The 13,167-nt window shown below is 37.2% G+C and overlaps 1 protein-coding gene across 3 annotated transcripts in view; it reads left to right on the top strand.

Moving 5' to 3' along the window:
* CFAP299 (cilia and flagella associated protein 299) overlaps positions 1-13,167 on the top strand; it is a 625,888-nt gene that overhangs the window by 557,998 nt on the left and 54,723 nt on the right. The window contains exon 1 of one of the 3 annotated variants that reach the window (XR_009519430.1): positions 8,065-8,218. The exons of the other annotated variants lie outside the window; for them this stretch is intronic. The gene's annotated coding sequence lies outside the window, so the exon portion shown is untranslated. Of the gene's footprint in view, positions 1-8,064; positions 8,219-13,167 lie in introns of those variants that run through there. 3 annotated transcript variants of the gene reach the window in all.

The raw sequence follows: 13,167 nt of genomic DNA, 5'->3' as shown, positions 1-13,167 counted from the left end.
TTTTTTTGTAATATCTTTGTCTGGTTTTGGTAACAAGGTGATGGTGGTCTCATAGAATGAGTTCGGGAGTGTTCCTTCCTCTGCAATTTTTTGCAAGAGTTTGAGAAGGATGGGTGTTAGCTCTTCTCTAAATGTTTGATAGAATTCACCTGTGAAGCCATCTGGTCCTGCACATTTGTTTGTAGGAATATTTTTAATCACAGTTTCAATTTCATTACTTGTGATTGGTCTGTTCATATTTTCTGTTTCTTCCTGGTTCAGTCTTGGAAGGTTATGCCTTTCTGAGAATTTGTCAATTTCTTCCAAGTTGTCCATTTTATTGACATAGAGTTGCAAGTAGCAGTCTCTTAGGATGCTTTGTATTTCTGCAGTGTCCGTTGTAACTTCTCCTTTTTCATTTCAAATTTTATTGATTTGAGTCCTCTCCCTCTTTTTCTTGATGAGTCTGGCTAATGGTTTATCAGTTTTGTTTATCTTCTCAAAGAACCAGCTTTGAGATAGCCTCGGCCACCAGAGGGCAGAGAGCAGAAGCAAGCAGAACTACAATCCTGCAGCCTGTGGAACAAAAACCACATTCACAGAAAGACAGACAAGACGAAAAGGCAGAAGGCTATGTACCAGATGAAGGAACAAGATAAAACCCCAGAAAAATCAACTAAGTGAAGTGGAGATATGCAACCTTCCAGAAAAAGAATTCAGAACAATGATAGTGAAGATGATCAAGGACTTCGGAAAAAGAATGGAGACAAAGATCAATAAGTTGCAAGAAATGTTTAACAAAGACTGAGGAGAAGTAAAGAACAAACAGAGATGAACAATACAATAACTGAAATGAAAACTACACTAGAAGGAATCAATAGAAGAATAACTGAGGCAGAAGAATGGATAAGTGACTAGGAAGACAGAATGTTGGAATTCACTGCTGCAGAACAGACTAAAGAAAAAAGAATGAAAAGAAATGAAGACAGCCTAAGAGACCTCTAGGACAACATTAAACACACCAACAATCGCATTATAGGGGTCCCAGAAGGAGAAGAGAGAGAGAAAGGACCCAAGAAAATATTTGAAGAGATTATAATTGAAAAATCCCCTAACATGGGAAAGGAAATAACCACCCAAGTCCAGGAAGTGCAACGAGTCCAATACAGGAGAAACCCAAGGAGAAACACACGGAGACACATAGGAATCAAATTGGCAAAAATTAAAGACAAAGAAAAATTATTGAAAGCAGCAAGGGAAAAACAACAAATAACATACAAGGGAACTCCCATAAGGTTAACAGCTGATTTCTCAGCAGAAACTCTACAAGCCAGAAGGGAGTGGCATGATATACTTAAAGTGATGAAAGGGAAAAACCTACAACCAAGATTACTCTACCCAGCAAGGGTCTCATTCAGATTCAATGGAGAAGTCAAAAGCTTTACAGACAAGCAAAAGCTAAGAGAATTCAGCCCCACCAAACCAGCTCTACAACAAATGCTAAAGGAACTTCTCTAAATGGGAAACACAAGAGAAGAAAAGGACCTACAAAAACAAACCCAAAACAATTAAGAAAATGGTAATAGGAACATATATATCAATTATTACCTTAAATGTGAATGGATTAAATGCTCCAACCAAAAGACACAGGTTTGCTAAATGGATTCAAAAACAAGACCCATATATATGCTGTCCACAAGAGACCCACTCAGACCTAAGGACACATACAGACTGAAAATGAGGGGATGGAAAGAGATATTCCATACAAATGGAAATCAAAAGAAAGCTGGAGTAGTAATACGATATCAGATAAAATAGACTTTAAAATAAAGAATATTACAACAGACAAGGAAGGACACTACATAATGATCAAGGGATCAATCCAAGAAGAAGATATAACAATTATAAATATATATGCACCCAACGTAGGAGCACCTCAATGCATAAGGCCACTGCTAACAGTTATAAAAGAGGAAATCAACTGTAACACAATAATAGTGGGGAACTTTAATAACACCTCACTTACAGCAATGGACAGATCATCCAAAATGAAAATAAATAAGGAAACAGAAGCTCTAAATGACACAATAGGCCAGATAGATTTAATTGATATTTATAGGACATTCCATCCAAAAACAGCAGACTACATTTTCTTCTCAAGTGTGCACAAAACATTCTCCAGGATAGATCACATCTTGGGTCACAAATCAAGCCTCAGTAAATTTAAGAAAATTGAAATCATATGAAGCATCTTTTCTGACCACAACGCTATGAGATTAGAAATGAATTACAGAGGAAAAAATGTAAAAACTACAAACACGTGGAGGCTAAACAATACGTTACTAAATAACCAAGAGATCATTGAAGAAATCAAAGAGGAAATCAAAAAATACCTAGAGACAAATGACAATGAAAACAAGATGATCCAAAACCTATGGGATGCAGCAAAAGCAGTTCTAAGAGGGAAGTTCATAGCTATACAAGCCTACCTCAAGAAACAAGAAAAATCTCAAATAAAAAATCTAACCTTACACCTAAAAGAAATAGAGTTAGAAGAACGAACAAAACCCAAAGTTAGCAGAAGGAAAGAAATCATAAAGATCAGAGCAGAAATAAATGAAATAGAAACAATGAAAACAATAGCCAAGATAAATAAAACTAAAACCTGGTTCTTTGAGAATATAAAGAAAATTGATAAACCATTAGCCATACTCATCAAGAAAAAGAGGGAGAGGACTCAAATCAATAAAATTTGAAATGAAAAAGGAGAAGTTACAACACACACTGCAGAAATACAAAGCATCCTAAGAGACTACTACAAGCAACTCTATGCCAATACAATGGACAACCTGGAAGAAATGGACAAATTCTTAGAAAGGCATAACCTTCCAAGACTGAACCAAGAAGAAGTAGAAAATATGAACCAACAAATCACAAGTAATGAATTTGAAACTGTGATTAAAAATCTTCCAACACGCAAAAGTCCAGGACCAGATGGCTTCACAGGTGAATTCTATGAAACATTTAGAGAAGAGCTAACACCCATCCTTCTCAAACTCTTGCAAAAAATTGCAGAGGAAGGAACACTCCCAAACTCATTCTATGAGACCACCATCACCCTGATACCAAAACCAAAGATATTACAAAAAAAGAAACTTACAGACCAATATCACTGAGGAAAGTAGATGGAAAAATCCTGAACAAAATACTAGCAAACAGATTCCAACAACACATTAAAAGGATCATACACCATGATCAAGTGGGATTTATCCCCGGTATGCAAGGATTCTTCAATATACGCAAATCAGTTAATGTGGTACACCATATTAACAAAGTGAAGAATAAAAACCGTATGATCATCTCAATAGATGCAGAAAAAACTTTTGACAAAATTCAACACCAATTTATGATAAAAACTCTCCAGAAAGTGGGCATAGAGGGAACCTACCTCAACATAATAAAAGTCATATATGACAAAACCACAGCAAACATTATTCTCAATGGTGAAAAACTGAAAGCATTTCCTCTAAGATCAGGAACAAAACAAGGATGTCCACTCGCACTGCTATTGTTCAATATAGATTTGGAATTCCTATGCTTGTCAATCAGAGAAGAAAAAGAAACAAAAGGAATACAATTAGAAAAGAAGAAGTAAAACTGTCACTGTTTGCCGATGACATGATACTATACATAGAGAATCCTAAAGATGCCACCAGAAAACTACTAGAGGTAATTAATGAATTTGGTAAAGTTGCAGGGTACAAAATTAATGGACAGAAATCTCTTGCATTCCTATACACTAATGATGAAAAATCTGAAAGAGAAATTAAGGAAACACTCTCATTTACCATTGGAACAAAAAGAATAAAATACCTAGGAATAAATCTACCTAGGGAGACAAAAGACCTGTATACAGAGAACTATCAGACACTGTTGATAGAAATTAAAGATCATACCAACAGATGGAGAGATATACATGTTCTTGGATTGGAAAAATCAATATTGTGAAAATGACTGTACTACCCAAAGCAATCTGCAGATTCAATGCAATCCCTATCAAATTACCAATGGTATTTTTTATGGAACTAGAACAAAAAATCTTAAAATTTGTATGGAGACACAAAAGACCCCAAATAACAAAAGCAGTCTTGAGGGAAAAAATCGGAGATGGAGGAATCAGACTCCCTGACTTCAGACTATACTATAAAGCTACAGTAATCAAGACAATATGTTGCTGGCAAAAAACAGAAACATAGATCAGTGGAACAAGATAGAAAGCCCAGAGGTTAACCCACACACCTATGGTCAACTAATCTATGACAAAGGAGGCAAGGATATACAATGGAGAAAAGACAGTCTCTTCAATAAGCGGTGCTGGTAAAACTGGACAGCTACATGTAAAAGAATGAAATTAGAACACTCCTTAACACAATACACAAACATAAACTCAAAATGGATTAGAGACCTAAATATAAGACCAGACACTAAAACTCTTAGAGGAAAACCAAGGAAGAACACTCTTTGACATAAATCACTGCAAGTTCTTTTTTGATCCACCTCCTAGAGTAATGGAAATAAAAAGAAAAATAAACAGATGGGACCTAATGAAACTTAGAAGCTTTCGCACAGCAAAGGAAACCATAAACATGATGAAAAGACAACCCTCAGAATGGAAGAAAATATTTGCAAATGAATCAATGGACAAAGGATTAATCTCCAAAATATATAAATAGCACATGCAGCTCAATATTAGAAAAAAAAAAACCCTATCAAAAATGGGCAGAAGACCTAAATAGACATTTCTCCAAAGAAGACATACAGATGGCCAAGAGGCACATGAAAAGATGCTCAACGTCACTAATTATTAGAGACATGCAAATCTAAACTACAATGAGGTATCACCTCACACCAGTTAGAATGGGCATCTTCAGAAAATCTACAAACAACAAATGCTGGAGAGGGAGTGGAGAAAAGGGAACCCTCTTGCACTGTTGGTGGGAATGTAAACTGATACAGCCACTATGGAGAACAGTATGGAGGTTCCTTAAAAGAGTAAAAATAGTATTATCATATGATCCAGTAATCCCACTACTGAGCGTATACCCAGAGTAAACCACAATTTAAAAAGACACATGCACCCCAAAGTTAATTGCAGCACTATTTACAATAGCCAGGTCATGGAAGCAAACTAAATGCCCATAAACAGATGAATGGATAAAGGAGATGTGGAACATATATACAATGGAATTTACTCAGCCATAAAAAGGAATGAAATTGGGTTATTTGTTGAGACGTGGATGGATCCAGAGACTGTCATATAGAGTGAAGTAAGTCAGAAAGAGAAAAACAAATATCGTATATTAACCCATATATGTGGAACCTAGAAAAATGGTACAGATGAACTCGTTTGCAGGGAAGAAATAGAGACACAGATGTAGAGAACAACCATATGGACACCAAGGTGGGAAAGCCACGGGGCGGGGGGGTTGGGAGTGGTGGTGTGATGAATTGGGTGATTGGGATTGACATGTATACACTGTTGTGTATAAAATTGATGACTAATAAGAACCTGCTGTATAAAAAAAATAGGAAAAACCTATTTATTAAAAAAAATATTAAAAAATAAGAAGAAATAAACAAACAAAAAAAACTTAAAAATTTTTTTTCTAAAAAACACCAGCTTTTAGTTTTATTTATCTTTGCTACTGTTTTCTTTGTTTCTATTTCATTTATTTCTGCTCTGATCTTTATGATTTCTTTCCTTCTACTAACTTTTGGTTTTGTTTGTTCTTCTTTCTTTAGTTCCTTTAGGTGTAAGGTTAGATTATTTATTTTAGATTTTTCTTGTTTCTTCAGGTAGGATTTTATTGCTATAAACTTCCCTCTTAGAACAACTTTTGCTGCATCCCATAGGTTTTGGGTTGTCATGTTTTCATTTTCATTTGTTTCTAGGTATCTTTTGGTTTCCTCTTTGATTTCTTCAGTGATCTCTTGGTTATTTAGTAATGTACTGTTTCGCCTCCATGTGTTTGTGTTTTTCACGTTTTTTTCCCTGTAATTGATTTCTAATCTCATAGTGTTGTGGTCAGAAAAGATGCTTGATATGATTTCAGTTTTCTTAAATTTACTGAGGCTTGATTTTTGACCCAAGATGTGATCTATTGTGGAGAAAGTTCCGTGTGAACTTAAGAAGTGAGTGTAACCTGCTGTTTTCAGATGGATGTTTTATAGATGTTAGCATTTCCCTTATGTATTGAGGTGCTCTCATGTTGGGTGCATATATATTTATAATTGTTATATCATCTTCTTGGGTTGATTCCTTGATCATTATGTAGTGTCCTTCCTTATTTCTTGTAACATTCTTTATATTAAAAGTATTAAAGTCTACTTTATCTGATAGGAGTATTCTATTCCAGCTTTCTTTTTTTTTTTTTTTTCCAGTACATGGGCCTCTCACTGTTGTGGCCTCTCCTGTTGTGGAGCACAGGCTCCGGACACGCAGGCTCAGCGGCCATGATGCACGGGCCCAGACGCTCCGCGGCATGTGGGATCTTCCCGGACCGGGACACGAACCCGTGTCCCCTGCATCGGCAGGCAGACTCTCAATCACTGCACCACCAGAGAAGCCCTCCAGCTTTCTTTTGATTTCCATTTGCATGGAATATCTTTTTCCATCCCCTCACTTTCAGTCTGTATGTGTCCCTAGGTCTGAAGTAGGTCTCTTGTGGACAGCACATGTATGGGTCTTGTTTTTGTATCCATTCAGTGAGCCTGTGTCTTTTGGTTGGAGGATTTAATCCATTCACATTTAAGGTAATAATCAATATGTGTGTTCTATTACCATTTTCTTAGTTGTTTTGGGTTTGTTTTTGTAGGTCCTTTTCTTCTCTTGCTTTTCCCACTTAGAGAAGTTCCTTTAGCATTTGTTATAGAGCTGGTTTGGTGATGCTGAATTATCTCAGCTTTTGCTTGTCTGTAAAGTTTTTGATTTCTCCATCGAATCTGAATGAGATCCTTGGAGGGTAGAGTAATCTTGGTTTTAGGTTCTTCCCTTTCATCACTTTAAATATATTGTGCCACTCCCTTCTGGCTTGTAGAGTTTCTGCTGAAAAATCAGCCGTTAACCTTATGGGAGTTCCCTTGTATGTTATTTGTCATTTTTCCCTCGTTGCTTTTAATAATTTTTCTTTGTCTTTAATTTTTGTCGACCTGATTCCTATGTGTCTCAGTGTGTTTATCCTCAGGTTTATCCTGCCTGGGACTCTCTGCCCTTCCTGGACTTGGGTGGCTATTTCCTTTCCCATGTTAGGGAAGTTTTCGACTGTAATCTCTTCAAATATTTTCTTGGGTCCTTTCTCTTTCCCTTCTCCTTCTGGGACCCCTATAATGTTAACATTCACACGTTTAATGTTGTCTCAGAGGTCTCTTAGACTGTCTTCATTTCTTTTCATTCTTTTTCTTTATTCTTTTCCACAGCAGTGAATTCCAACATTCTGTCTTCCTAGTCACTTATCCATTCTTCTGCCTCAGCTATTCAGCTACTGATTCCCTCTAGTGTATTTTTAATTTCAGTTATTGTATTATTCATGTCTTTTTTTTGTTGTTCTTTAACTCTTCTAGGTGTTTGTTCTTTACTTCTTCCAGGTCTTTGTTAAATATTTCTTGCATCTTCTCCATCTTTGCTTCCATTCTTTTTCCAAGGTCCTGAATCATCTTCACTATAATTATTCTGAATTCTTTTTCTGGAAGATTGCCTATCTCCACTTCATTTAGTTGTTTTTCTGGGGTCTTATCTTGTTCCTTCATCTGCTACATAGCCCTCTGCCTTTTCATCTTGTCTATCTTTCTGTGAATGTGGTTTTCATTCCACAGGCTGCAGGATTGTAGTTTTTCTTGTTTCTGCGTCTGCTCTCTTGTGGATGAGGCTATCTAAGGGGCCTGTGCAAACTTGCTGATGGGAGGGACTAGTGTTGGGTAGATCTGGGTGTTGCTCTCCTGGGCAGAGCTCAGCAAAACTTTAATCCCCTTTTCTGCTGATGGGTGGGGCTGAGTTCCCTCCCTCTTTGGCCTGAGGCAACCCAGCCTTGGAGAATAGAGGCTCCTCAGTGGGGCCAATGGCAGACTCCAAGAAGGCTTATGCCATGGAGCACCTCCCAGAATCTCCACTGCCAGTGTCCCTGTCCTTGCGGTGAGCCACTGCCACCCCTTGCCTCTGCAAGAGACCCTCCAACACCAGCAGGTAGGTCTGGTTCAGTCTCCCCTGTGGTCACTGCTCCTTCCCCTGGGTCCCGATGTGCACACTACTTTGTGTGTGCCCTCCAAGAGTGGAGTCTCTGTTTCCCCCAGCCCTATCGAAGTCCTGCAATCAAATTCTGCTAGCCTTCAAAGTCTGATTCTCTTGGAATTCCTCCTCCCATTGCCAGAACCCCAGTTTGGGAAGCCTGAGGTGGGGCTCAGAACCTTCACTCCAGTGGGTGGATTTCTGTGGTGTAATTGTTCTCCAGTTTGTTAGTCACCCACCCAGTGGTTATGGGATTTGATTTTACTGTGATTGCACCCCTCCTACTGCCTCTTTGCAGCTTCTCCTTTGTCTTTTGATTTGGGGTATCTTTTTTGGTGAGTTCCTGTGTCTTCCTGTCAATGATTTTTCAGCAGTTAGTTGTGATTCTGGTGCCCTCACAAGAGGAAGTGAGCACACGTCCTTCTACTCTGCCATCTTGAACCAATCTCCATACCTCATTTTGTTGTGCTTTGCAGCTATTGCATTTTTTACAAATATAAGTTTTATGGCAACACTGCACCCACCATGTCAATTAACACAATTTTCCCAACAGCATATGCTCACTTCGTGTCTCTGTGTCACAGTTTTGTAATTCTCCCAATATATCAAACTTTTTCATTATTTTTATATTTGTTATGGTGATCTGTGATCAGTGGTTTTTGATGTTACTGTTGCAAAAAGATTATGACTTGCCAAAGGCTTAGATGCATGACAGCATTTTTTTTTTTTTTTTTTTTTTTTTTTGCGGTATGTGGGCCTCTCTCTGTTGTGGCCTCTCCTGTTGTGGAGCACAGGCTCCAGATGTGCAGGCTCAGTGGCCATGGCTCATGGGCCCAGCCACTCCATGGCCTGTGGGATCTTCCCGGACCGGGGCACGAACCCATGTCCCCTGCATCGGCAGGTGGACTCTCAACCACTGTGCCACCAGGGAATTCCCATGATAGCATTTTTAGGCAAAAAAACATTTTAAAAAAATCCTACTACTTTATTTATTTATCTTTTATTGAAGTATAGTTGATTTACAATGTTGTTTTAGTTTCAGGTATACAACAAAATGTTTCAAGTTGTTTTTTCTGATTATATTTCATTACAGTTTATTACAAGATATTGAATATAGTTCGCTGTGCTATACAATAAATCCTTGTTCCTCATCTATTTTATGTATAGTAGTTGTATGTGTTAGTGCCATACTCCTAATTTGCCCCTCTCCTTTCCCTCTCCCCTTTGGTAACCATAAGTTTGTTTTCTTCATCTCTGAGTCTGTTTGTTTTGTATGTCGATTCATTTTTATTCTTTTTCTAGATTCCACATATAAATGATATCATATAGTATTTGTATTCTCTGATTTATTTCACTAAGTATAATATTCTCTGAGACCATCCATGTTGCTGCAAATGGCAATATTTCATTCTCTTTTATGGCTGAGTAATATTCCATTGTATATATATGTACCACGTCTTAAGCCAGTCGTCTGTTGATGCACACTTGGGTTGTTTCCCTGTCTTGGCTATTGTAAATAGTGCTGCTATGAACATTAGCAAAAAATATTTTTAAATTAAGGTATGTACATTATTTTATGCACACTTTGAAGACACACTTTTTGAAGACATGCTATTGCACAGTTAATAGAATACAGTATAGTATAAACATAACTTTTATATGCATTGGGAAATCAGAAAATTTATATAACTTGCTTTATTGTGATATTTGCTTTATTTTGATGGTCTGGAACCAAACTTGAAATATCTCTGAGCTATACCTGTATATAGGACATTATGGTAGTGGATTATTGAATTATATTTACACATAAATATGCCATTTATGTATACATATTATAAATAATCAGTGAATATTATTATGCTTCAAATAAATGGAGATTATTTCAATATTTTGGTATAATTTCATATAAAGCATTACACTATAACCAGGTCATCATGATTTACTAGACTCTTAGGAATCCTCAGTCAAAGATAAGTCTTTTAAATGAATTTATTGGCAAAGACAAAGTGAGAAAACCTAAATCTTTGGTGAGATGATATTGAAAGTTCCTACCTTTTTGGATAGAGGAGACTATGGAATGTTACAAAGCATCTTTCATTTTGACAGCTGTTGCCCCACTGGGACACCCTGACCTCAGAATTCAAATCACATGTCTGTCTGCAGATGTGTCAGGGATAAGAAATCCTCAGTGTTGGTGTTGTCCATGACCATATATCATTGGTCTGCATAGCCGAAAGAGAGATTTTTCCTAGTGGTCCAACAAACAACCTAAAATTCCAGAGAAATTGGGGAATGGAAAAGGGAAAAGTTTACCTCTCCAGAAGGCAGATTTCTAGTTCTATCACAGTTACATAGAAAAAAAATTAAAATCAAATACAAAGAACTTTTCCTAGGTGTTCTTATCATAACACTTATTTTCATAAGTGTTCTTATCATCGCCCTTATTTTGGTTGTAATTATAAAGCTAATTTACCTTTAGTGAAGACAAATAGTATACAAAAGTATAAAGAAAGTTAAAATCATCCATAATTTTATCACTCCAAGATATTACTTTTATTATTTTGATATTTCCTTCTGGTATCCCTTTAGTTGTGAAGATATATAATTAGCAATAGCAAAATTGATATCAATATAGGTACACATAAATATGTAGATCCTAATACAGGTTTTTTCAAAATTTGAATCATGCTGTCATACAAGATTATTTCAACTGCTCTAGTAAATTCTTTTTTAGAGCACAGATCTTCCTCAACTTATAATGTGGTTATATCCCCATAAACCAATTGTAAATTAAAAATATTGTAATTGAAAATGCATCAATACACCTAACCTACCAAACATTATGGCTTAGCCTAGCCTACCTTAAACTGCTCAAAACATTTAACACAGGGGCCCCCAACCCCTGAGCCACACAGCAGGAGGTGAGTTGCAGGCAAGGAAGCAAAGCTTCACCAGTATTTACAGCCACTCCGCATTGTTTGCATTACTGCCTGAGCTCCGCCTCCTGTCAGATCAGTGGCAGCATTAGATTCTCATAGGAGTGCAAACCCTACTGTGAACTTCGCCTATGAGGGATCTAGGCTGTGTGCTCCTTATGAGAATCTAATGCCTGATGTGAGCTGGAACTGAGACAGCGATGCTAGCACTGGGGAGTGGCTGCAAATACAGATTAACATTAGCAGAGAGGTTTGACTGCACAGAGACCATAATAAATCAATTGCTTGCAGACTCATATCAAAACCCTATCAGTGAGTGGCAAGTGAAAACAAGCTCAGGGCTCCCACTGATTCTGCATTATGCTGAGTTGTATAATTATTTCATTATATATTACAATGTAATAATAATAATAGAAATAAAGTGCACAATACATGTAATGCACTTGAATCATCCTGAAACCATCACCCCATCCTGGTCTGTGGAAAGATTGTCTTCCACAAAACCGGCCCCTGGTGCCAAAAAGGTTGGGGACTGCTGATTTAACAGTAGCCTACAGTTGGGCAAAATCATCTATCAGAGAGCCTATTTTATGATAAAGTGTCAAGTATCTCACATAATTTATTGAATACTATACTGAAAATGAAAAATAATGGTTGTATGGGTACAGAATGATTGTAAGCATATGGGTGGTTTATCCATATGTACTTGTGACCACATGGCTGACTGGGAGCTGTGTCTGCTGCCACTGCCAATGCCCAGCATTATGAGAGAGTATCATACTGCATATCACCAGCCCAAGAAAAGATCCAAATTCAGAATTCAAAGTACAGTTTCTGCAGAATGCGTATCATTTTCACACCATTATAAAGTCAAAAAATTGTAAGTTAAAGCATTGTTAAGCTGGGGACTGTTTGTAATTATTTTATTTGTTGTAAGAAAGTTCCTCAAACATATATCTGAGAGGCATCTATCAGTCAATTCAGTGAAACCCATTAAATAATTTTGATTATCTATAACATACACAGCGGTGTAACACATAGTCATTAGTCTCAAGAAATTTTTATTACTCCCTGCACTTATACAGGGATTCATAGAAAAATAAAGCTAAACAATTTATACTTAATCAGGAACATAGAGAAACATTTCTGAATTGCCCAAAAACACATATACTTAGTAGAAACTCTATCACTTTTTATTTGGCAATACACTTCATAGAGGTAATATTATTTCAAAATGATTCGTATGATATACTTGTGTGCTTTAGATTCTACTTTAAGCAATACATGTGCAGTGCAATTAGCTAATTATCTATGGATTTAAAGTAAAATTGAAGGTTTCCCAGTTTCAAGTGTATAGTTTTTGGAAATGTTGCCTTCATTGCTCTCTGCCAAGCATGATGCTAAGTGTTATCTGGCTTAATCCTGAAATTCAATTGGAGGAATGACATGTTTGGTGTGAGGAACCCTGAATCCAAGCAATGCATCTCAGAACATGGTTCAAAGTCAGGTGGGAACAGCTTCAACTATTTTTAGAGTCGTGGAGTGCATATTGGCAAGTCAATGAGTGAGGCCTGCTGCAGTAATGACATAAAGACACCTGCCTCTCTCCACCCCATCCCACCCCAAGGTCCTGGTCAGATTGGCAGGTAGGGTCCTTTTGCTTGGATGCTATGGGGAACGGTTTAAGAAGCTCTACATTGGATAATTTCATCTTTTTGTTTCATACCCTAGTTAAGGGAATGCTCTTTTCCCCCTCATTTTCCTTTAAGGACTTTTCCTTGGGCTTTGCCTTTCCTCACAATTGGTGTGGTAATATCTGGAGAAACCTATATTGGCGACCAGGCCAAGATAAAAGGAACAAGGAGGCTGTTCAGCATGTTTTTTATAGGCCTTAAGTCAACCTGGTCTAGGAAAGCCATCCATGGTTCAGCCTAGCACTCAAGATAATGCACTGGAATTTGGGACAAAAGC

Source organism: Delphinus delphis, chromosome 5 (assembly GCF_949987515.2).
Source record: "Delphinus delphis chromosome 5, mDelDel1.2, whole genome shotgun sequence".
NCBI classification, from domain to species: Eukaryota; Metazoa; Chordata; class Mammalia; order Artiodactyla; family Delphinidae; genus Delphinus; species Delphinus delphis.
The sequence above is the reverse complement of the archived record's forward strand: the minus strand, read 5'-3'. Positions and strand labels throughout refer to the sequence as shown.